Raw genomic sequence first — 22,891 nt, 5'->3', positions numbered from 1 at the left:
CAGCAGATGCTAGTTAGGGATAATTTTTTTGCGTTCTTTCAGCGCCCCCCCCCCCCTCCCTTCCTGAACCATACCAGGCCACATGCTGTCAACATGGGGGAGGGGCTTTGGGGTAAGCGGAGCTCACCCCCAAAGCACCTTGTCCCCATGTTGATGGGGACAAGGGCCTCTTCCCTACAACCCTGGGCTGTGGTTGTGGGTCTGTGGGCGGGGGGCTTATCAGAATCTGGAAGCCCTCTTTAGCAAGGGGGCCCCCAGATCCTGCCCCCCATGTGAATGCATATGGGGTACATGGTACCGCTACCCATTCACAAAAAAAGCTGTAGTGTGAAAAAAGACAGGACACATTCTTTGACAAGTTCTTTATTAAAAGAAGGAAAATAAAAGAATGTCCCCCGAAGTAGATCCAACGTCAATCACAATGCCAGCCGCTCCAAAAAAAAACAAAAAAAAAACCAAAAAAAAAAAACAGCTCCGCTTCCGACACTGGCTCCCGGCTTCTGCCTCTGAGCTGGTGTGATAGTTCTTAAATATGTAAGGGGCGGGGCCACCCTGTGACATCACCCATGTGACCCTGCTCCGTGTGACATCAGCTGGGGCATGCTGGTCACTGATGTCACACGGGGTCAGGGTCACATGCATGATGGCCCCGCCCCTTACAAATTTAAGAACTGTCAAACCAGCTCAGAGGCAGATGGCCGGAGGCCAGCGTCGGTAGCCGAGCCTTTTTTTTTTTCACAGCAGCGGTGACGGCGGGCATCGTGATTTATGTTGGATCTACTTCAGGGTACATTCTTTTATTTTCCTTCTTTTAATAAAGGACTTGTTAAAGAATGTCTCCTGCCTTTTTTCAAACTACAGTTTTTTTTTTGTGAATGGGTAGTAGTACCATGTATCCCATACTCATTCACGTGGGGGGGCTGGGATCTGGGGACCCCTTGCTAAAGGGGGCTTCCAGATTCCGATAAGCCCCCTGCCCGCAAGCCCCCATCAACATGGGGACAAGGTGCTTTGGGGAGGAGCCCCCTCCGCCCCAAAGCACCCCCCCATGTTGAGGGTATGCGGCCTGGTATGGTTTGGGGGGGCGCTCGCTGACCTGCTGGGCTGCATGCTTGGATAAGGGTCTGGTATGGATTTCGGGGGGGACCCCCATGCCATTTTATTTTTTTATTTTGGGCGTGGGGCTTCCCCTCAAAATCCATACCAGACCCAAAGGGCTTGGTATGGATGGGAGTGGGGGACCCCACGCCGTTTTTTTATTATTTTTTAATTTCCGGCAATTCTTTCTTTTACATTCATTCTGCTATCAGTGGGGAATCCCGCTGATTGCTGAAATATTTCCGCATGGTTTTCACTGCTAAAATACCGCACGACTTGATAAAATAACTCATGCAATATTTTAGTAGTCTTTTTTAGTGAGTTTACTATTTTTCAGTGCATTCTGGGCGTTTGGGAGGGTCTCCTGAGGTTATCTTTTAAAAATGCTTCTAAACGCAAACGTGCATAAACGCGGTAGGTAAACGCGGTAAACTGACGTTTTTAACCTGTTTTCTAGCAGTCAGTTTCTAGCGTTCAGAAGAGTTTTTCAAACGCCCTGTGTACATGAGCCCTTAGATTAAACAGTGATGCTCAAAATCAGGCATCAGATCTTTGAAATCAATGAATAATGCACAGAGACATAACAAAATAAGTGGCAATCCTTCAGTGGCCCCAGAGGGGGCATTTTGGCCACTGAAGGATTGCCACTTATTTTGTTATGTCTCTGTGCATTATTCATTGATTTCAAAGATCTGATGCATGATTTTGAGCATCACTGTACTTGCCTGATTGTGCCAAGTGTAAAGTTTGGTGAAGTGGGGATTATGGCGTGGGGTTGTTTTTCAGGGGTTGGACTTGTTGAAGGGAACTCTTAAGGCACGAGCATACCAAGACATTTTGGACAATTTTATGCTCCCAATGGTCAAACATTCCCATAGACACATTCCTAAACCGTGTGGACAGCCTTCCAAGAAGATGTGAAGCTGTTGTAGCTACAAAGGGTGTGCCAACTCAGTAATGAACCCTAAGACTGGGATGCCATTAAAGTTCATGTGCGTGTAAAGGCAGGCGTCCCAAAACTTTTGGCAATATAGTGTATATTTGAAAATTGATCAGTTGAGACCCTGAAATGTCGGACACTGGAATGACATATGGCAGTGATCTGGACGCTGGTATGGCAGTGATCAGGATGCTGGTATGGGGTATGGCGGTGATCAGGACATTGGTATGGGGTATGGTGGTGATCAGAACGCTGGTATGGGGTATGGCAGTGATCAAAACACTGGCATGGAGTATGGTGCTGATGAGGACACTGATTTATGGGGTAATGCTGGTATGGCATATGAGGTGATTAGGATGCTGGTATGGTGTATGGCCGTGATCAGGATACTGGTATGGTGTATGGCGGTGATCAGGGCACTGGTGCGGGGTATGGCGGTGATCAGGATGCTGGTATGGGGTATGGCAGTGATCAGGATGCTGGTATGACATATGGAGGGGATCAGGATGCTGGTATGGTGATGAAGAGGACATTGCTATGGTGTATGGCCATGGTATTGTGAGAACTGGGACAGGTGAATGGGGGCTGGCTGTATGTTTACTCTTCACTACAATGGGCAGTGATCTGGGGCAGTAATCAGGGATGCTGGGGTGGCTGGCACTGCAATATGTGACTGTACAAGCAGCCTGACAGGCTGCTGTACAGTACAGGAGGAAGTGGCTGTGGGGGATGGAGTGGTAGGAGGAGTGGTGGAGATCGGCTGTTAGGTGAGGGTGGGGAAGGCTTCCTTGAAGAGATGGGTTTTCAGGGTGCGCCTAAAGGTGAGGAGGGTAGGTGACAGTCTGATGGATTGGGGTAGTGAGTTCCAGAGGATGGGGGAAGTCCTGGAGAAGTCCTACAGTCGGGCGTGGGAGGTGGAGACCAGGGAGCTAGAAAGTAGGAGGTCTTGTGAGGAGCGAAGATTACGGGGAGGGTGGTATTTGGGTATCAGGTCAGTGAGGTAGTTTGGGGCAGCATTATGAATGGCTTTGTATGTCTGTGTTAGTAGTTTGAATTTAATGCGTTCGGCAATCGGGAGCCAGTGGAGGGAATGACAGAAGGGGGTGGCAGAAGCGGAGCGGTTGGTAAGGTGGATGAGTCTGGCCGCTGAGTTCAAGATAGACTGAAGCCGGGATAGTCTGCGATGAGGTAGGCCAGTGAGAAGGGAGTTGCAATAGTCCAGACGTGAGATAATAAGGGAGTGAACGAGTTGTTTAGTAGTGTCTGGGGTTAGGAACGAATGTATTTTGGAGATGTTGCGGAGGTGCAGCCTGCATCAGTTTGCCAATGATTGGACATGGGGTTTTAAGGACAGGTCTGAGTCTAGAGTGACACCTAGGACTTTGGCTTGTGGGGTGGGACGGATGGTGGCGTTGTTGGTCGTGATGGAGAGGGTGGGGGGGGGGGGTTACGGGTTGGGGGGATAATCAGGAGCTCGGTTTTGGAAAGGTTCAATTTGAGGAAATAGAGCGACATCCAGTCTGATATGTTGTTCAGTAGATGGGTGATATGGGCGGAGACTGAAGGGGTGAGGCGAGGGGAGGAAAGGTGATAGTTGAAGCTGTGGGAGTGTATCAGTTTGCCGAGGGAGGAGGTGTAGATGGAGAAGAGAAGGGGCCTGAGGACAGAGCCTTGGGGGACCCCAACAGAGAGGGGGAGAGAGGGGGAGGTGGTAGTGTTATAGGTAACACTGAAGGAGCGTTGGGATAGATAGGAGGAGAGCCAGGAGAGAGCGGAGTCTCTGATGCCGAGGGAGTGTAGTTTATTAAGGAGGAGGGGGTGGTCAACTGTGTCGAAGGCCGCGGAAAGGTCGAGGAGTAAGAGGACTGAGTAGTGGCCATTAGCTTTGGCGGTTAGCAGGTCATTAGTGATTTTGAGTAGGGCGGTTTCTACTTTTGGTCACTTGAAAAAGGGGGGGGGGGTGGTACTCTTAAGAGCTGAAATTCCTAGACCCTTCCTCCAATTTGCATGTACCTCAGTTTACAAAAGCCTCGGTTAATGTAATTTTCAGCTTACAAATAAAAATCCATTGAAAATAATGCCTCAGTTTACAAATTTTTTTCGCAATATGAAGTGTATGTCGGCATTTTTAAATACAATTGCCGTTTTTTTTTTTTCTTCACTATAGCTTACAGAATTATCTGACACTTTCCCTGGAGTTAAAGGAAACTCTGTTCTTTTTAAGAAACTAAAAGGAATCATTGTTTCTTTTAACTCGAGGAAATAAACTAAAAGGAAACTTTCTTTTATTTGGGGGGGAAAGTGACAGCTGAATCTCTGAGCTATAGTGAAGAAAAAAAACTGGTAAAATCCATACCAAGCCCGGGTCTGGTATGGATTTTGAGGGGAACTCCCATGCCAAAATAGAAAAAAAATGGCATGGGGGTCCCCCCCAAAATCCAGACTAGACCCTTATCCGAGCATGCAGCCCTACAGGTCAGGAAAGAAGGGGGACAAGCGAGCGCCCCCCCTCCTGAATCATACCAGGTCACATGCCCGCAACATGGAGCCCCCCCTGCACCAAAGCACCTTGTCCCTATGTTGATGGGGACAAGGGCCTCTTCCCCACAACCCTGGCCGGTGGTTGTGGGGGTCTGCGGGCAAGAGGCTTATCGGAATCTGGAAGCCCACTTTAACAAGGCGGCCCCAAGATCCCAGCCCCCCCCTATGTGAATGAGTAAGGGGTACATGGTCCCGCTACTCATTCACAAAAAACAAAAAGTGTAGTGTGAAAAAAGACAGAAACACTGTCTTTGTCAAGTCCTTTATTAAAAGAAAAAACTAAAAGAATGTCCCCCCCCATTAGATCCAACGTCAACCGCGATGTCCGCCACCGACCCGAAAAAAGAACAAAAAAAAAAACAGGCTCCGCTTCCGACAATGGCTCCCACTGTCTGCCTGCTCCGGTGGTTTGACAGTTCTTAAATTCGTAAGGGGCGGGACCACCCAGGGACATTGTGCATGTGACCCCACCCCATGTGACATCAATGATGTCACATGGGGCGGGGTCACCCGGGTGATGTCCTTCGGGTGGCCCCACTCCTTACATATTTAAGAACTTGCTCATCCCCCCCTTTCCTTGCTTGCCAGCCCTGTGCTTGTATCAAGGGTCCCTCCTAACCTTCTTACGAGACCTAAAGGGTCTGGTATGGATTGGCGGGGACCCCACATTGCTTTTTTTTTTTTTTTTTACATAACAATGTCATATTAAAAAAAATATCAGTCCTGCTGCAGCAGGTTCTATATATTGTACAGATGTGCAACTTTGCAGGTACTTTGAGGGAACCCCCCAGGCATGAAATTTAAAGGAATTTTTAAATTCCCCTTTAATTCCCCTGTAAAAATGGTACTTTTTTACATTTTATTTTCACTGATTCATGTCCCTCAGGGCAGTACCTGAGTCCCCATACCACTTTTATGGCCAATAACTTGATATAGGCCTTCAAAATGGGCACTTTTGAATTTACAAGTTCAAGTCCCATAGTCTTGTATTAAGTTTGAAGTTTGTGGTCAAACTTCGTTAGGTTCGAATGTTCGATCGCAAACTGAATGGGGGGTGTTCGGCCCATCACTACTTTTACAGGTTGTCCTGGCCCTTGCCAAGCCTCCTGTTGGGGATTGGCCAGGGTTCCATAAGAGTACAAGCCAGCCACTTCTCAGATCCACCCACTTCTTCTAGACCTTTCTCCAAAGTTCTTGAACAGAAGGAAATTCCAGAGGGGCTGGCCTGCAGAGCTGCTCAGCTCTGACCCAAATTTAACCTCCCTCTGACTGTTGCACCTGGTCTGCTGCTCAGCCCCTGCCTAACAATTGAAGCTAGAGCTTCCTCTAGCTGACTAGGAGGGAGTTACACTACAGTGTGGTTATATAGACAAACGTGGCTGCAAAGATGCTGCAGAAGATCAGCAGTGCTATAACAAATTTAAAAAAATTGAACAAATGAAAAAGGCGAAAACAGTATTTTAACAAAAGACAAAACATGGCAATTGTTTTGGGGTTTAATGTGGTTCTAAAGCTAAAATATGTTTTACCTTAATGCATTCCCTGCATTAATGTAAAAAATGTTTTTCAACTTGCTGTGTTCCCAAATCTCTCAATACTTCTCGATCGATCCAATGCTGCTCACAGCTGCATCCCTTCTCTCCCCTTTCCCTCTTCTCACAGATACTGAGGCAGCAGTGGGAAGCATTGGCTGTAGCCTACTGCTGTTAATTAAATGCTGTAAGAAGGGGGTCGGTACTGAGCCATTCTGTATGTGTCTATGAACGGCTCGGATCGATCCTCCATGTCTGCCCCCATAGCAAGAGGTTTGCTATGGGGGTAGACACAGAAGAAGAGCAGCAGACCGCTCTGGCAGGGGACCCCAGAAGAGGAGGTTTGGGGTTGCTCTGTGCAATACCATTGCACAGAGCAGATAAGTATACAATGTTTATTATTATTTTTTTTTTAATTTCCTTTAGAAACGCTTTAAGCTAGCTAAATGCAATTCAGCTAGGTTTCACATGTACTTTAAAAGCTGCAGTAAAGCAATAGACTAAACTGCTGTTTACTTAATTCAACCTTCCTCAATTAAGGTTCCTCTAAAGGTTGCTATGCCTCTCACTGACAGGAATGACTGCAGTGTCACTCCTGTCAGCAGGGATTTTTCCCTTTGCAGGGCAGTGGTACTCTGTGCCCCACCTCAATCACTAACCCTCTGCTCGTTGCCAGCTGACTTCCTGTGCTGACCCTGTGTTTACATAAGAGATCAGACTTACATTCAGGAGGAGCAGCTGCCAGGAGGCTAGGCATGGAGAGCTCTGCAGTAGCGCTGTACAGGGCAGCTGTGGGAGGTGGGGAGAGCTCTGTGTACTGGATAGCTGTGGGAGCATGGTGGAGTTCTATGTACTGGGGGGCTAGGAGATGGGGGGAGCTCTGTGTATTGGGGGTTGCTAGAAGGTGGGGAATAATTGTGTGAGTGCTAGGAGGTGGGGGGGAGCTCTGTGTATTGGGAGATGCTAGAAGTTAGGGGAGATCTGTGTATTGAGGGATGTTAGAAGGTGGGGGAAGATCGGTGTATTGAGGGGCAGTGGGGGGAGATCTGTGTATTGGACGATGTTGGGAGGTGGAGGAAATCTGTATATTGGGGAGTGCTGTGAGGTGGGGGGAGATCTGTATATTGGGGGGTGCTACGGGATGGGGGAAGAAGGGGGACTTCTGTTCTTGGAGGGGGCTAGGGATGGGGGAGCTCTGTAGTGGGGGGTGGGAGAAAGGGTGAGCGTTGTGAAGAGTGAGGGTAAAAGGGGGGAGCTCTGCAATAACACAATGAAGGGGGGGGGGGGAGTTTCTCATCTACTCCCTGGGCACTGGTTGAACTTGTCCCTGCACTAAGGGGAGCAATCTTCCCATTGACCTCCATGCTAATATACCATGAGCTGTGGATACAGTGGAGTTAATTTACTAAAGACAAGTATACTGTGCACTGCAAGTGCAGTTGCTAAAGAGCTTAGTAAATGAGGTAAAGCTTCACTTTGCAAAGAATACCCAATCAAGGAAAATAAAAAAAACAGCAGTTTTGCTTGCACATGATTGGATTATAGAAATCAGCAGAGCTTCCCCTCAGATCTAGAGCAACTGCACTTGCACTGCACAGACGTTTTGCCTTTAGTAAATCAACTCCATTAGTTATTGACAGGGGTTCCCTGAGACATGAAAGTGCAAGGGTTACTTCATAAAAAAGTTGAGAAATGCTGACTTAATTGGTTATATCAAGTCCATAACTTGGGCAAAAAAATAAACAGCTGTTAACAAAGTGATTTACTAAAACCTTGCAATATCCAACACTGAGCTGAGCAAAACCTCATAATAATTAGTTTAAATACCACAGCTAGCCAGAAGCATAACTAGAACCTTCAGGGCCCTGGTGCAAGAAACCATGAAGGGCCCCCCTGACCCCCCTCCTCCCTCTGAGCCCGAGGCCCTTTACTCCAACTGCGGTCCCTTTATTACAGTCCCACAGCAGGAACATTCCACATGTTCTGCAGCGGGCCCCCTTCCTGCCATCTTGGGTAGAGTTGTCACCTTTTCTTCAAGCCAAACCCGTACACTTTAGTGGCATATGGCAATTTTTTGTAGTATATACTATACACATATTTTGTGAATAAATAACATTTCTAATCATATGGATTTAATCACAAGAGTCCCCAATTACATCAGAGTCCACAGAGTTCCCCTTTACTTCTGAATCCGCAGTTTCCCCTTCACCTCTGAATCTGCAGAGTTTTCATTTTACATCTGAACATGCAGAGTTCCCTTACACTGTAAGGGATGACTCGGCAGACTCTGATGTATAGTGCGAACTCTGGGGACGCTAATTTAAGGAGGAACACTGAGCACTCTGATGTAAGGAGGGAACGCTGCAGACTCTTGTGTAAGGGGAACTCTGATATAAGGGGGTCTCTGGTAACCAGAGCCCCCACTTACATCAAAGATCCCAGTATTCCCATTTGATCAGGGTTCCTAAAGCACCCCTTACATCACAGTCCACAGAGCCCCCCACTATCAAAGTCCTAACAGGATGGATGGATCAGCTGTTGACACCTGTACTCGTACTGCCGCTGGGCTTCAAATTTCCCTGGCTCTTCGCTCCTCCTCCCACCCTCTCCTCCTGTGTCTGCCCCCACCCACACATTTCCTTCTCTGAGACACTGGCAGGGAGTGTGGGCAGGAAATGGGTGGGGCAGACGCAGGGGAGGGGAGTTCAGGAAGAGGACGAGCAGAGCCAGCTCTCCCCCCCCCCCATCTGTCCGTGCGGGGAGGAGGGGGGAACTGTCAGAGCTGGTTCTGGGCTGCCTATAAAAGAAACTCTCACCTCAGAGCCCTGAAGCCAGCAACACTGTGGCGCTGGGGAGACACAATCCGGGCTCTTGGGCCCCCACAGTGGCAGGGCAGGTCTCCAGGGCCCGGTCGCAAGTATGCCTTTTGTGACCCTGGTAGTTCCGCAACTGAAGTGTGCAAATTTCTTCAGAAACTGGTTGAAATTGGCTCAGTGGGTGTCCTTGATGGCACCTTTGCGTTCAACAAAAGTCGACCAATCTACTTTTGTTGATGGAGCCTGCTGGAAAATTTGCAGAGGAATGCACACAACCAAATATCTTATTGATGTCTTAGTGGTGCATGCATCTTGAATGAGGTGTAATACCTGCGTAAAGCTGAATGTTTCCTTTTCACATTCAAACTGTAGCAGCTTGTATGTGTTCTAACCTTACTCTGATATTTCTGCTTGTTCCAGGTCAGTCTCTTAGAAAGTATTAAAGCTAGATAGAGCTGTGCAACTTGCATTTTCAGAATGAGGTTGGCAATAGCAGCCCCAGGTATTTCTTTCAAAAACTGAAGCATCATGAACTATACTGGATTTATCAGCTCTATGCATTGTAGTCTAAAGGGAGGAATAGAGATTTACTTTACTTCTGTATATATTTTTTGGGCATTATGTATCACATTTAATATGTTTCCTTTTTTCATATCTTTTGCAGCCACATCTACCCCAGAACCCCACAACTTCATATAATATCATAGCCTCCATTTGCAACCACACAATAACCACTCCCCCTTCTACCACAATTTTATTTGTTTCATTTGCAGTCACAAATCCTCTCTCCTTACAGTCTAGTATGGTCTCTTAAGGCTATAGAGAGATTTGTTGGGGCCTTAGGCAGGTACACAGTTCTTGGACAGTGCATAGCAAACAGGAGGCCTCCTGAGCTGTGCCTCTAATAGTACAAACTTTAGGCAGTGCCCTTCCCTGCCCACTGTTAACTCCAACTCAGCAACATAACAGTTGCTGAATGGATTTGGTTGTTCTTACATCACTCTGTGCCTAAATATACACTATATGTTCAAATGTTTGTGGACACCTGACAATCTCACATACTACAGTATATGGCAAAAATTATGTAACACCCCCTCCTAATTACACTGTTCAACAAATTTTTATTTTTTGCCAGTTTTGGAAACAAAAGGATCCATTTCTTAATGAATTTCACATTCTGAGTTCAAATATAACAATGAAATTTGTCAATTGGCTCTAGTTTTTCTGTAAACGGAAAGTTTTCTACTATAGGCGTAATGACTACATAATGCACAATAATTATATAGATAGATGTCTTTCCACAAATATAAAGCAAGTGATATTGACTACATAACAAAGCCTAAATGGCATAATATATTGCATAGGATTACCAAGAAAAATTATAGCCATAAGCTAAGTTGAATCATTTTAATACTTAGGATTCTCACTAGTTTTGTCTTCAGTTTGTGTCGGTTTTGCTTCTCTTGGCTTTTCTCTTGTATTCGAGGAAAGGGCTATCTCTTACAACTGCACGTGACTACACGCTTCAGGTTCTTCCTCATTTGACTCAACCACGAAGGATTCTGGTGCTTTAGGAATTGGTAGCCCCTCTCCATGAGGAACTGGACGTATTGCCGATGGAATATTTGGATAGTGCACAGATAACTTTTTCTTCTTATTTAGCCCTTTTGTTGGAGGCACCATACAAAAGTAACAATTACTAACATGATCTGTTGGCTCTCTCCAAATCATTGGCACAGCGAAAGGCATAGATGCCTTTTTTCCATTCAACCATTGCTCCAGTGCCGTCCCACAAGAATTGCAGCATATATGTGGTGCCCAGCTCTTGTCCTGGTCTCCTATCTTGCAGCCAAAATACAAGTTGTAGGCTTTATTAATCATTCCTGTTATCCTCCTTTTTTGTGAGATAAAAGTTATTTCACCGCAGATATAGCAGAAATTATCTGCTTTATTCACACAAGTTCGAGGCATTACTGAGTAGCCTATATAAGCATAAAACGAAATGTAAAGACGCTGTTGAACTACAATCAGCTACAGATACTGCAGCTTTTATGCAGTGAAGTGATGCAATTAAAGGCTAATATTGCATCATCTCAGTATACATGCAATTTTCTATTGGTCACCAGTATCAATTGCGCAATATGCAGCTGAAGTTGCATCATAATTTTGAATGGCTTACGTCATTAGATGGGTGAATATATCATGGAAACTAGAGCCAATCAACATTTTTTAGGGTCATTTTCGTTTTCAGCACCCCAAAATTATGTAAGATTAGCTAATTTTATGCCCAAAACCTTTTACCTGTTGAACAGTGTTATTAAGTGCAGGTGTTTTCAATGAAGGTTCTTGTCAATGTTACAGCATACAAATAAATAATAAACAACTATGTGCTTCCAACCTTGTGATGACAGTTTTAGGATGTGACTGTGCCCAAAAGTCAAGTCTAAAATGATATGTTTTGATGAGCTTGATGTGGAGGAACCTGAGTTGCCTTCACAGAGCCTTGACCTCAACCCTATTGAAAATCCTTGGGATATACTCAAATGCCTATTGCATGCCAGACCTTCTCATTCAACATAGACCTCATAAAATGCTCTTTTTACTAAATGGGTCAAATTCCCACAGACACACTTTCCAGTGGAACCTGTTATAGCCCCAAAGTGCTGTTTAGTTGTGTACTGCTCATGGTCTTGGAATGGCATATTTAAAAAACTCATATATTGTAGGTGTGATGGTCAGGTGTCCACAAACTTTTGAACATATAGTGTATCTGATAAATATTCAGCATAGCATGCCGAAAATGAATTTCATTACATTGTAGTATTAATTCAGCAACCAAAAAACGTACCGTGTGTTACTTTAGTAACCTGCTGCATGTCTAAATATACCTTTCTTTGAGGCAGACACCCTTTTTAAAGCATCGTTAAAGCAGTTGGTTTACACACTCTTTAAAAAAATGGCATTTTTGCTGTGGCATTTACAATTGTTCCAAATTTCCTACAATCAAGAATAAAATTTTAAACCAGGACTCATGTCATTAATAAGGGAAAAGGGAAAATGTAATTATTTTGGATAAAATCAACATACACTAAAGAACTCTCAGAGTCTGAAACACCACTTCTAATCGAGCTTGCAGTGAACAGGCTGAATGTGAGAAAAAACAGACAAAGCATTTCAATGAAACAAGAGTGTCTCGTTTCAGTGATGGTTAGGCAGTAAAGCCGAATATCTGGATTTAAAACCTGTTCCTCCAACACTGACCATACCACAAGGTGCTGCTATTCTGTGGATGGACGAGCCCAGAGCTTGTCACTCTGCTTCTTCAAGATCGCATTCTAATATTAGGTGGAATCTCATCTAGTATCTAATTTGTGCAAAGATTCTTCTTAAAGGAGAAAGACATTATTAACATTATTTTGACAGATGCTGAATACATGCAACAGACAGTCTAGTCAGCGCATACGTAGAAGAATTTAGAGGAAAGTTTTTGCAGACTGATGTTTATCAAGAGAAAAAAGACACTAGGTCACATATTCTAGAAAAAATGGCTAGTTATAGTTGCTTGGAAGGTGGAAACTCTATTTTCAAAAGTTATAAGGAATGTAAAGCAACATTAAGGGAAATCAGACAATAAAAAAGGTGCAAAGACATGCAGCAATAATTAGATAAAATAATCTTTTTTTTTCCCCATGTCTCTCGGTATCTGATAAAAGTAAACCTATGATACAAATTTGTGGGCTGCTCTCTTTCTGAAAATGCTAACTACCTGGCTGTTGTACTAATCCACTGGCTTTAATACGCTGAGTCACAAACCCGGAACAAGTATATAGGCTGGTTCTTACTCACTCTGACTACACCTGACTCATTAAATATGAAAGCTAGAGTTAGCCAGTCAATTAGCATTTTTAGATGGCAGTCTCAGTTTTACTCTCATGACAGGTTTCCCTTCATTTGAACACATAATAGTAAATATCTAACTACCAAATGAACAGACTCTGTGGCTTCTGATCACAGCTGTCTGAAAGGTAGTTGAGAATTCAAATAAAAGATGCCAAAATGACAAATGTCACTACTATTTACTTGCAAGGGCTACACTGACTTAAAAAGTAAGCATTATATCTATTTAATTTTTTTTTCAGCATGCTCCTGATCAAAACCCAATAACAAAAATGTAATATATTAAAGATTACCAGTCCTTATACAGTATGTGGTGCTGCATTCTTATTTATTTTTGGTCATTTTTTCTTTATATATACCCAGCGATCCTGCCAATAACACACTTCCTGTCCTAACTTAATGATGCTCACTCACTATATGGTAACTATTAAGCAGCAGTGTTGTCACACAAGAAGGGGAAGTGTAGTAGGACTACAAAACATCCCCTCCTTTTCTCCATAACATAAGTGGGAGGTGTCCTGTACTCCACAAAGATTTCAGGCAGAGCTGATAACTTTTGAGGTTTTAATGTAGCATAGTCAGATCACTATAGGAAATTAGAAGCTCACTGGATTTCTGACAGGATTAGCTGGATATTTTGCACTTATCGAACAGATTTAACAAAATGCATTCAATGGTCTATTTCACACATCAAAAGAAAGCAAACAACAGACTTTTTAAAACCGCATTAAACCCAAAAGCAAACATTTATTATATTGTATATTTCTTAGATGTGATGGCTGCATTAGTTTTCTTTTTAGGCTTTCTTTTTTCAATTTTCATCTAGCCAGTAAGTATGTTGTCTTTCAAAAGAACAAGCTCTCTTGCAGTTATAGGGATTACATAAACCATTTAATACTGCTACATGCAATACTTACAACAATCAGCTTCTATTTATTTACGGAAAATCTTTATCCCAAAAGGAAAAAAAACTGTTGTTGTAACTGCTTATAAAGTGTGAGCTGGAATTGTTGCTTCAATTTGTTTGTGTATTGAAATTTGCTAGTACTTCTAACACTTCCCTCCCCTCTGACAGAAAATGCTGCTGTTCAAATGTGCCCCCTCTGCTCATTCATCCAGGCACTCTAATACAGGAGGTGTGTTAATGTCCAGATCACCAGGTAAAAACAAAGGGAAAGAAAAGGTAATGGTTGGTAAGATGCAATATGTTACATTTTTGGTTTCCGGTTTAACACTGCTATAAGGTTCATTATATATTCACTATATATCTAATAAGAATTAAAAATAAACCCTTAATATGCATACATGAATCATAGCTCTCTGCTCAGGAACATACACTATCACTGTACAGCCCTACAAACCCGCAACAGCTCACATATGTAGTAGGAGAATATGGGTTCTTCCACTCACAAATATAAAGTAATTGCAAACAAATGCCAATTATGTTTTCAAATTATTAAAACTTACTGATACTTTATTTGCATAATTGGTCATACTCACAAGTATAGACAGAGTTCCTTTAAACCCAGCCCCAGACACATGAAGAAATGTTTGTTTGTTTTTATTTACTGTAAAATCTTTTTTCAGGTCCACTGCTGGACAAAGATATTCAGGATTTTTATTTCCTTTGCATACAGCAGGTTGGGACACACAAAAAAAGGTTGGCAAAAAAAAATAAGTTAAGCCAGCTCCTGTACACCTCTAACCATGAGCTCCAGTTTTATGAGCAAGCAGTACAAGGACCAGTAGGACAAGAATCGAGGGGTAGGAATCCTAGTACTAGCCCTAGGAATATTCATCTCCATTGGAAAGTGGAAGGAATCTAAGGAGACTTCCTCAAAAACTACAGTTCGCCCATAGAATGAGTCTCGTGAATAGCACACAAGAGTTCTTGTTGTAGAGACCAGCTTAGTGTCTTGCTTAAAAACCAGACTGTACAAGAGGGAAGGACCATTCTAAATGTGGATATCCCAATGATCCCACAAATCCAAAAAGAGGTTTACAGGGGAAGGCTTGCCATACATAAGGAAAGGGTCAAAATACCACAAGAAATGAACTTTCTTAGTAAGGGATTGAAACAACAGCTCCACTTAAAAGCAACCCAAGATTCCTAGCGCTAGCTAGTTGACAACTTGTATCCAGATAAGGATTTCAGAAAATAGAATCTTCTTCCTTGCATGAACTACAAGAATCTAGGATACTGGCTCTCTTCAGAAAGGTCTCCTGAGCATTCTACTATGGGCTAGTTCTGAGAGCAGGTTCTGAAACTGCTGGAGATCACTGAAGAGTGAGGTCCTTACTAAAGCTAGCCATATACTGCAACAGATGGACGAATCTGCAGTGATGACAATGTACAGTATTTGGACAGCCAGCAGAGAACAATGGCTGCATCTGATTTTTCCGCCTAAGGATGTCGGGCAGGAATGTGCAGACAGGGTCATCCATGAAACTAATTTTGGCTGGTTCATAAGGAACTATCCAAAATGTACTCTAGTGTATGGACAGCTTAGGGAAGGGAGTGAGTACTGATCCTTGTCCATCTGGCTGGCCAAGATTTCCCTCAAGGGAGGACAGAGATGAGTCAAGCAGTGCAAGAGGTGCAACCATTTGAACTCCCTGCAGAAAGATGTGTGAGTTTGAGTGAGATACTTTTCCCGTGGACAGGCCCCTAACCGAGTAGGAACCCAAAGTCCCAGGGGGTGGGAAACAAACCTGAGAAAATGTACAATGCAATGCAATAATACCAGAAGGATGAGGATGGTAAGCAGAATGATGTGCCTCGCTCAATGGTCTAGAGTGGGGGCTACAGTGAGAAATCTGAATATTCAGACTGCAAGGAGATATACTACCAAAGAACACAGCAGATGAAAATACAGCCCACTACTTGCAAAAATTGGAGTGCAATTTAATGCAGAAAGCTGAGCAGAGGCAATAGAGGTCCTCTGACTTCAAGATTTTCAGCTTGCATAGAAGGTAGACTCTATTCACCTATAAGGTAGTAGAGTTAAGGTTCCTTCGCCCTAGTCACAAATCTCCTGAATTAGGGTAGGCATACACTCCAACTACCAGTAGCATCAGGAATTACAGTGTCAAAGGCAGGTCCAAAGAGATGACTTCCCTTAAATGGCAAGTGAATCTGATGCTCCTTGAGCATCCCAGGAATGCAGCCAAAGTGCCCTACGCATAGAAACAAGACATCACCCCTATGTGAGAGACAAGTTTTTTTTTAAATAGGTAACAGACACAAGTTTAGATGCTTGCATGATGCCATTACAGCTAAAGTGGTGTTTGTCCCAAAAGCTTCAGAACATGAGAGTTTGTCCAAGTGATGGAGGGGTCAGCATTAAGGGATTTTAAGTGAAATGGTTTCACATATCAAAGTCACTGCCAAAAAGGAATAGTGAGACACTTCCAACTAAGACATAACAGGGAGTCTGCTTGTCAGTCAAATCCCAAACAGTAAAAACACCATCAACCTGTTTGGTTGTGTGTTTGCTAAGGCGATTCCTACTGAATCTAATTAAGTTTGTTATGTGGGTAGCCCTGTTTGTACCCAGAAGTTGTCACGTGGAAATTTGTCATCTGAACTGAGCCTGCATCCATTCAGATGCAGGCACTGTTCAGGCATTCTGACAACTGCAGGTGCTAGATGTCAGAATACAATAGCTGGCACTGCAACTGTTTAGCATGGATAGGGAGATCAAGTGGTTTCTCTCATTTAGCCTGCACTACTCAACAGTAGAAATCTTAGTGTGGCCAGCTGTAAACTCTTTAGTGCAGATGGTACCAGGGTGCACTTTGAGCCTCTACAAACAGATCACTCAATTAATTGTGCACACGCCAACAAGAAATAGGAAATGGAAATAAAGGGCCTTGTGGATACGAGGGAGGTCTCAGCCTCACTCAACAGAGCTAAAGATTATAATACCTTCTAGGGATACAGAGAAATCAGCCTTAGAAGTAGTAGGGGAATATGGGCTGAGGGCATTGCAGCGGGACTGTCCTCTGAGTCTTTTAAAAGACATGGTACACCATGTAGCAGAAAACAAAAACTAGGCCCAAAGTAAGGCAAGGTCTCACTTGTAATCCCAAACAGCTGGGATTGATGAGAGTCACACTGTAAGTGGTCAGAGGTGACCAAGTCACTGTAGGGGGGCAGTGGAGTAAAATTGGAGACCAGATAGTTCATAAGGTGCTTCAGAAGCTGGATTGCGTCACTGCTCAGTTTCCTTCAGCCTTAACTGTTATCAGCCTTAACTCTAAGATGTCAGTGGAAGGACATAATGGTACCCAACTGTACAAACTGTGATGTAGCTCCCATCTGAACAAAGCACATATTTCTAAAGCATTTACTCGCCTCTCTCCAAAGAACTAGTTGTAATTGCTGTCTGCTGTCAAGTTCCTCTGTTATCAGCATAAGTCACTTCTGGCAAGTATTCCTGACACCAAGAGTAATATGGTGATGAGGAGGGACCTCCAGCTGATTGGCAGCCTTAGCCCTGTTCCTGTGTGCTGTGTAAATGGGGGGGTGTCCCTTCCCTCCAATCAGCTCTCAGAGCTCTTGTACAGTGTGTAACTGCAGCTCCTGCCCCCATGCTTTGTGAGTCTGTGAAAAATCCTTTTCATCTCTGAGTTTTAGAAGGATGTACAGGAAAAATGACTGCAAATAAACAGTTACTTATGTAGGAGTATTTGTTTCAGCTCTGTGTATCACCTGAGGCCAGTCACTTCACTGGGTATATGTAAGGGTTTACAACCACTTTACGCTCAACTGGCCCCTACTCAATTGTATGTTCTCACAGATTGGAGGCTGTGCCAAAGCTCTGGACCCAGAGAATGCTCTGTGACTAACACAGTACACAAAGGTCTGGAAAGCACCACAATGCAGAGCTCAGTGTTCGAAGGTTAGCCCAGCAAGGTTCCAGGTACCACCTTCAGAGTTTTTGGAGTTTTTGAAGCCTTGCAGGTTCCAGCCTTCTAAGGTGCTTGTGTAGTCTTGTTTGAAGTCACAAAAAAAAAAATATAGTGTACAGAGTATCTTGATTAAAGAAAATAGTGAAGAAAAAATTTCAACAAAAAGGCTAGCAGAATATTGTTAGCCAGAAAAACTGATGCATGACGGTCAGAGATGGGTTTATATGAGGGATGGCTTAAAGCGGAGATCCATCCAAAAGGGGAAGCTCCACTTGTTTACAGTCCCCCCCCCCCCTCCACTGCCACATTTGGCACTTTTTTGGGGGGAGCAGGTAGCTGACTTTGAAAGGGAATTGGTCACACTTCCAGCTCAGTTCACTGCAGCGAACTGAGACGGAAGTTCGGCCCCCCTCCTTCCCCACGCAGTCTTCTGGGACATTTCACAGGTCTCAGAAGACTATGGGACCAATCACAAGGCGCATCGAAACTTGCACATGCGCAGTAGGAAACCAGTTGTGAAGTCGCAAGGCTTTGCTTCCAGTTTCCCTTACTGAAGATGCTGGCACCAGGAACCCAAAGGCTAGTGAAGACCCCTGGACAGGTAAGTGTCCTTATATTAAAAGTCAGCAGCTACAGTGATGCATGACGGTTAGAGATGAGGATATATGAGGGCTGGCGTAATGTGAAGATCCACCCAACAGGGGAAAGCTCTGCTTGTTTACACCCTCTCCCCCTCCACTGCCACATTTGGCACTTTTTAGGGGGGAGGGGGGAGCGGGTACCTTGTTTTGACAGGTACCCACTCACAATTCCAGCTCAGTTCACCGCGGCAAAATAAGCTGGAAGTTTGGCCCACCTCCTTCCCCATGCAGTCTTCTCGGACACTTCACAGGTTCCAGAAGACTACCGGACCAATCACAAGGTGCAGTGAGACTAGCACATATGCAGTAGAAAACCAATTGTGAAGTTGCAAAGCTTTGCTTCCGGTTTCCCTTACTTAAGATGCAGGCACCAGGAACTTGAAGGCTAGTGAAGAACTAGCCCATGTGATGACAGCGCTGGACACCTGGGCAGGTAAGTGTCCTTATATTAAAAGTCAGCAGCTACAGTATTTGTAGTTGCTGACTTTAAATTTTTTGGGGGAAGCCTGGAACTCCTCCTTAACAGCTTCTCATCCACCCATTGCCTATAGACGGAAAACAGATCGGCGGTTCCTGCGTGGCTCATAGAGTGCGCACTCAGGAGCCCGGCAATCGGCACACATCACCGCTGTGTCCAGGTGATCACTTGGTGTTTTACCATATGATTGCTGTGACTAATCACAGCAATCACACAGTAAACACTGAAAGTGAAAGTAAAGATAGTTTCTCTCTGCTCTCACTGTGAGAGCAGACAGAAGCAATGCAGCAGCCTGGGAGTGTACAGTATCCCCTCCCTCCTAGATTGTAAGTTCGAAAGAGCAGGGCCCTTGAACCCCTCGTGTTTTGTTTTGTTACTGTATTGGCTCATGTTCTGTCCCCCACTATAATGTACAGCGCTGAGCAAACCTTTTGGTGCTATATAAATACTGTATAATAATAATAACAATAATTGGACAATTCAATCAAAAGCTGTTTCATGCCCAGGAGTGGGCTACTCCTTCATTATTTCTTCATCAATTAAGCAGGTAAAAGGTCTGGAGTCAGTGTGGTATTTGCATTTGGAATCTATTGCTGTGAACCTACATCATGCGTTCAAAGGAGCTGTCCATGCAAGTAAAACAGGCCATTGTAAGGCTTCAAAAACAAAACAAATCCATCAGGGAAATAGCAGCAACATTAGGAGTGGCCAAATCAACAGATTGGTACATTTAGAGGAAAGAAGAACGCACTGGTGAGCTCAGCAACATAAAAAGGCATGGATGTCCACGGAAGACCACAGTTGTGGATGATCGCAGGATCCTTTCTATGGTAAAGAAAAACCCACAACACACAACACCAGACAAGTGAAGGACACTCTCCAGGTGGGTGTATCATTGCCAAAATCTACAATCAAGAGAAGACTTCACGAGAGCAAATACAGAGGGTTCACCATAAGGTGCAAACCTCAAAAGTCTAAAGAATAGAAAAGTCAGATTAGACTTTGCCAAAAAACATCTAAAAAAGCCAGACCAGTTCTGGAAAAGCATTATTTGGACGGATGAAACTAAGGCTAATCTGTACCAGAATGACGGGAAGAAAAAAGTGTGGAGAAGGCTTGGAACAGCTCATGATCCAAAGCACACAATGTCATCTGTAAAACATGGTGGAGGCAGTGCAGGGGCGGACTGACAACTCATGGGGCCCCCGGGCAATAGGGGATCATGGGGCCCCTGTGTCCTTGCCTAAACTCAAAAAAGGCTATGAAAAAGGTTCCAGGGCCCCCTACTGACCCCGGGCCCTCGGGCAGTGCCCGAGTTTCCAAATGGTCAGTCCGCCCCTGAGGCAGTGTTATGGCATGGGCATGCATGGCTTCCAGTGGCACTGGGTCATTGGTGTTTATTGAGGTAACAGAAGCAGCCGGATAAATTCTGTATACTGTCAGCCCAGATTCAGCCAAATGCAGCAAAGTTGATTGGACAGCGCTTCACAGTATAGATGGACAATGATCCAAAACACACTGAAAAAGCAACCCAGGAGCTTTTGAAGGAAAAGAAGTGGAATATTCTGCAATGGCCGAGTCAATCACCTGATCTCAACCCAACTGAGCATGCATTTCAGTTGCTGAAGACAAAACTAAAGGCAGAAAGACCCACAAACAAAGAACAACTGCAGTTAGAGCCTGGCAAAGCATCAGAAAGGAGGAAACCCAGTCTTTGGTCACGTACTCTTCGCTCCTCACAAGACCACCTACTTTCTAGCTCTCGAACCTCTTATATATTGTTTTGTTACTGTATTGTCTCATGTACTGTCCCCCACTATATTGTACAGCGCTGAGCAAACTTTTTGCCACTATATAAACACTGTATAATAATAACGTCCAGGGGTTCCAGACTTCAGGCAGTCATTGCCAGTAAAGGATTCTCAACAAAATATTAAAAATGAACATTTTATTTATGATTATATTCATAAATATACATTTGTCCAATTACATTTGAGTCCTTGAAAATGGAGGGACTGTGTATAAAAATGGTTGCAGTTCGTAAAATTGATATTTATGCTCAACCCCTTGAATTAAAGCTGAAGGTCTGCACTTCAAATTCATTTGGATTATTTCATTTTAATTTATTCTAGTGGCATACGGAGCCAAAAGTATGAAAATTGTGCTTGTGTCCAAATATATATGGACCAAACTGTATTACGCCATTTGTAGACGCTATAACGTTCATGTAAACCAATTAATATACACTTATTTGGATTTTTTAGCAAAGACGTAGCAGAATACATTTCAGCCTCAATTTATGAAGAATTTTTTTTTTACATTTTTTTTCTACTGGGTATGTTTCATAGCAAAAAGTAAAAAATATTTTTTTTTTTCCAAAATTGTCATCTTTTTTCATTTATAGCACAAAAAAAATGCAGAGGTGATCAAATGCCACAGAAAGAAAGCTTTATTTGTGGGACAAAAATGACATTTCATTTATGTACCGCATTGCATGACCGTGCAATTGTCAGTTAAAGTATGTATCACAAAAAATGGCCTGGTCAAGAAGGGGGGTAAATCATCTGGAGGGCAAGTAGACTCTAATGGGGAGAGAGAGGTGATCAGAAGAATCTCAAAGCGTTGACATTGCTCTGCATATGCAGCCACATGGGAGCAAGGAAAACCAGCCTTGTGTAATCTATTAGTTGCTATAGTCAGAGCTTACACAGAATTTATGACTCACTCCCCTTGTTCTAATGTAATAGAACTGGTGCTTGCGCATTGGTCAAGCACTGTCACATTGGGGTGGGGAGAAAGTCATCAGTCCTGTGTAAACTCTGACAATCTGAGTATTGTGGACATTAAACCCCGCCTTTTCGTTGCTGTACATGTGTTGGGAAATCGTAAAATAGTTAAATATTAAAAATAAATACATATACTGCTAAAATTTACCTTTACAGAATAACTGTAATTTAAAAATATACTTGTTTTGTCAATATGCCCAAAGACAGTAAACAACTTTGCAAATTTAATTTCTTACCCCATGTTTTCTTTCTCTGTGCTTTGAGAGCTGCCATTACAAGTCCAGTCCATTGTAAATATTGCTTTGTTTACATTCAGCATCCAGTGTCCAGTGATTTACAATACACTGTTAAAAACTGATTCACTATCTACAATATCTTTAGAGCCAGGTGCTATGACAACCACAACTTAAGATATCGCCAGCACATCATGATCGGATAAACAAACAGGGCACTTTCATTTCACCAACAGTAAGTAGCACTTCAAGGCTCCATTCACACCTGTGTGTTCAGTGCACTGCACTACTACTCTCTAAAACAAATTTAGTAGCCAGCTTGTATTGTGTGCTTGTGATTTTGCGAATGACCACACTCCTCTCCAGATGCCAACATTCACAACACAAACTGCGAGCTACTACTGTGGTAATCTCCTCTGAAGTAGCTGGCAGGTGCAGGAGGTTGTTGGTCCAGACTTTTTTCAATACAAAGAGAGCAGAGGAGGGACAGGGATGTAAGGAAAGGAGATGTTCAGTCTGCCAACATTTAGAGGAGGCTGGGGCTGTGCTGGCTCTGCATGCTCCGTATCTGTATCACCTCCTCTCCTGTTTGTGCTGTCAGTCAGAAGTAATTAAATATTAGTCTCCTTGAGCCTGCATAGTCGGATAGTGGTGGGAGGAGGAGGGGGGGGGGAGCTATCTGAGCGCTCTGGCCAGCTACCACAGCACAAATTTTAACAGGTAAAATTGCTATATACAATAGGTCCCCTGGGGGAATTAAACATTTTTAACTTCTGGTGAGACTTCTTCAGTCTGTTATATTTACTTCTGGATAACTAAGGTAAGTAAAAGGGGCAATAAGGAGCCCCCCTGTAATTCGCCCTATTAAGTCTGTGTTAAATGAACAAAGTGGGAGACAGATCAGATCCTTGATAAGGTGTTACCATAATAAGTTAGTAGATTTCTACTCATTTATTTTTCACTAATAATGTTGATGTAAACAGTGCAAATACAGAATGGATATGCAAATAGAAAT

General features: G+C 43.6%; 1 long non-coding RNA gene across 1 annotated transcript in view; it reads right to left on the bottom strand.

Annotated features, from left to right (window-relative positions):
• Positions 1–22,244, bottom strand: part of LOC149469525 (uncharacterized) — a 154,954-nt gene extending 132,710 nt beyond the window's left edge. Inside the window, exon 1 of the long non-coding RNA XR_016311569.1 lies at positions 21,880–22,244. This is a non-coding gene — a long non-coding RNA (uncharacterized LOC149469525). The remainder of the gene's footprint in view (positions 1–21,879) is intronic.
• Between the last annotated feature and the right edge of the window lie 647 nt (positions 22,245–22,891).

The sequence above is a fragment of the Staurois parvus genome, unplaced genomic scaffold (genome assembly GCF_062004578.1).
Source record: "Staurois parvus isolate SC_StPar_1 unplaced genomic scaffold, SC_StPar_1.0 ptg000068l, whole genome shotgun sequence".
In the NCBI taxonomy this organism is placed as follows: domain Eukaryota; kingdom Metazoa; phylum Chordata; class Amphibia; order Anura; family Ranidae; genus Staurois; species Staurois parvus.
Note: the sequence above shows the minus strand (reverse complement) of the source record. Positions and strands in the feature narration are given on the sequence as shown.